This window comes from Monopterus albus, unplaced genomic scaffold, assembly GCF_001952655.1.
Source record: "Monopterus albus unplaced genomic scaffold, M_albus_1.0 scaffold67.1, whole genome shotgun sequence".
Taxonomy (NCBI): domain Eukaryota; kingdom Metazoa; phylum Chordata; class Actinopteri; order Synbranchiformes; family Synbranchidae; genus Monopterus; species Monopterus albus.
This window is the reverse complement of record NW_018127947.1, coordinates 1206386-1210190: the sequence shown is the minus strand read 5'-3', so window position 1 is coordinate 1210190 and position 3805 is coordinate 1206386.

Here is a 3805-nt window from a genome sequence, read left to right as displayed (position 1 = left end):
TCACAATTTTATTGGAAAAACAAGAAACCCAAAATTTCTCTATCCACACTCCAAAAGAAGAAATCACTAGGTGGTCTAGAAGCACCAAATTTCCAATATTACTACTTGGCAAATCAGCTACAGTATTTAGTCAAATGGATTCAGAAGGACAGTTACAAAGTGCATGGACAGAATTAGAGCAAAATTACTGTAAAAATAACTTAAATAACTCAGTTGCAGACCTCCCTTTTCTACCAAACTCTACTAAGAAAATGAATTACTGTAAGAACATCACAATCCTCTCAACTCTGACAGCCTGGTGGAAAGCAAACAAAATCACTAAATCATCACTTGCACCATGTAGATACACTCCAATTTGGCACAACCCTGATTTCCAACTGCATAATAAACCTATCTAGGCACCAACATGGCAACACAAAGGAATCACTCACTTACATCACCTATTTGAAAATAACCAGTTCATATCATTTAATACACTGATCCAGAGGTACGGAGTTCAGAGAGGACAGTTCCACCAGTACAATCAACTAAAATCCATAATTAAATCAAAGATTAGTGTAACCAATAACCCACTACAGCCTTCCAAATTAATTGAAGAAATTATGAAAATTACATCCTCCAAGAAAATTAAATCCAAGCTATATAAACTCATATCAAATACAGATTCAATAACAATACCAAAACCCAAATAGGAAAATGATTTAACCCTCTCCCTCAGCTCCAACTTCTGGACAGAAATTTGTAATAACATCTTTTCTATGACCAGCATTGTAAACTTACAACTTATACAATACAGGACCATCTACAAGACCCATATTACAGAAAGTAAAATGTTCAAAATGGGTTTCCCTGACACCAACCAGTTCATTCCCCCTGGATACGTAGCAGTGACAGAGAAACTTTCCACAATCTTGGGCTGTAGAATCCCTCCTTCTCCATCACTTTGATTACTCAGTAATATCATAGAAATCAACCACCTACCAATTAAATATAAAAACCCACTCCTCATTTCTCTATCTATTGCCAAGAAAACAATCTTTCAAAACTGGAAATCAAAAAAATCACTACACATAAACCACTGGACCAACCTTCTGACAGAATACATCACATTAGAGAAAATGACATCCACTTACAAGAATAGTTTATCTGCTTTTTATGACACATGGAACCCATTTTTAACACATTTCAACTTGAACCAAATACCTGGGGCTAAGGCTATATCCTTGTGTAATGGCTTGTAACTGTTGTCTTGTCTCCCATATTTGGTCCTGTTTTGTTAATGTGTTACTTTGTTTCAATAACAAACAAACAAAAAACTAATAAAAAAAAAAGAAACCTCCAACAGACCCCGGCTCTTGGTGGGCGGCCTTCTTCCTCGACTAGTAGTGAGTGGATAGAGGAGAGAGAACAGAAAGAGAAGCATCAAGACACAACACACAAAAAAACACTAGACTAGTCAATATGACTGTTCATCAAAAATGTTCAGCTGCGGAGGAACACAAGTTAGAACATGTAATGGCGGTATACAGAAATAAGATGCAGAGACGAGCGGAGGAGAGGAGCCCAGAGCATCATGGGAGGACCCCCATCCTACGCCTAAAACTAAGACATGATACACCAAACCAAACCAATCCTAGAATTCATGTCCAATAATTTCATAGACACCACTACATAGGCAGAAATTAACACCATCCTGTTGAATAAAACAACTGGTATGGTTAAACATAGTAAGAGTCAACAGGACAGTGCAGGCCCAGCTGTTCCTTAGCAGTGACTAAGAGGGTTGTCAGTCTTATTCCTAGCCTTGTCAGTCCTTATGGTGCCATTTAATTCAAAGGACAAAATCCAGGGCACTTTTTTTGAGAAGAAGAGTTAATCATCGGGTTTCCTTGAAGAGCTCTGTGAACCACGTGATGCGAGGAGCTACCGATTGGTGGGATTTTTGTACCAGAGGCATAAAATGGAGCTAGGTTTGGACGGGCAGTTTGTAGGCAACTGGGCTGAGAATGGGCTGAAGGAATTGAGGATTCTGGTAGGGAATTTGGAAACATAGAATGTGACGGTAGTAGTGAGAGTTGGCATGTAGTGCAAAGGGGAAAATGCAGACTGACGTCGCAGTCCAATTCATCTGATGGACCTGAAGGTGAGATACATAGGGGAAAAATTATAAGAAGGAAGGTGGAGTTCAGGGTGGTCTTTAAGTTGAGTCAGGAAGGGATGTCCTTCAGTGAGTGGAACCCCATAAGCTGGCTAAAAGTGTGCATAAATTACTGGGTGAAGTAAAAAGTATGCGAGCCATGAGAAACGGTGTCTTAATTATATCTTGCTTGAACACAAACATCAGGAAAAGGCCACAAAAGTTCATAAAATAGACAGTAAAAGAGTGCAGTGTGTTATCCCACCGGAGGATTCATACATAAAAGGGCTGATAACTAGAGTGCCTATTGGTGCATCTCTGAAAGAAATCAAAAACAATCTGAATGGAGGTCAGGTCACGGATGTTAGAAGACTGAAAACTGTTACAAATGGAGAAATTTTTGATTAAGTTTGAAGAAGAGCAGCTACCAACCAGAGTGTATTTAGGTTACTTTAGTTATGAGGTTAGGCCCTATATTCCTTCACCACTAAGGTGTTATAAGTGTCAAAAGTTTGGTCATGTGGCGGCAGTGTGTAAGGGAAAGCTAAGGTGTGGGAGTTGTGTGGGAGAACATGAGTATGGTAAATGTGAAAAAGATGCAAAGTTAAAGTGCTGTAATTGTGGAGGTGAGCACAGTTTGGCATATAGAGGTTGTGCAGCTAGCAAAATGGCAGCCGGGTATATCAAAACCACACAAAGAATAACTTATGCTGAAGCGGTTAAAATAGTCGGTTCATCCACGAATCACCACATGCCAATCAGTAAACTGAATGGAGATAAGAATCAAAATGACCATTGCCATAACATACCTAGGGACTCCCTGATAGTGGACAAGAAGGACTTTGTACTCTTTATGGTAGAACGGATTTAACTATGCTGCACAGACTGATAAAAGAACTGTAAGAATCTAAATTATTGTTAGATCTGCAGAGAAGTTTCTGGGAATAAAGTGGTTTCACTGGGTGGAAGTTATGTAGTGGAACAATGACTGTAATATTGCTGTCAAACAAAGAAATAAGGCTTTTAGACTACTTAAAAGAACACATTTATTTGCTTTAGTGATTCATTACAAAAAAAAATGTTTTCCAAAATACACAGTAATGGAAATCTATCATTAGAAGACAGACTATGCAGGGCTGAAACCATTAGACAGTATTCCAGTATTGTAGAAGTGAATGATACACAGAATACAGACTTGGATTTAACTTTTACTATGTCTGAATTCATCAGGGCTTTAGCTAAAGCTAGAGTTTCTTCCCCTAGAAAGGATGGTGTTTACAAAGTAATGCTAGCACATTTAGGGGATATTTCATTATCTGTAGTGTTGGACTTATTTAATAAAATTTGGGACAAATTCTGGGCATCTTTGCTTAGACTGCTGCCCCCGCGACCCGGTTCCGGAATAATCGGAGGAAAATGGATGGATGGATAGATGGGACAAATTCCTGAGGCATGGAGGTACTCCGTTGATGTTCCTATTTTGAAGCCAGGAAAAGGAAAACCGGTTCCACGGAACAGCTGCGGCCAATACACTGTCTCTGATTAAATTTTTATTTGAGAGGTTGTCAGATCCAAACCTACAGTTTCTTTACAAAGACATTAAGCAAATCATCACGCACTTCATGATACTTTAGAAATTGCCAAACTTGCAAAATGCCATTTTAAGAA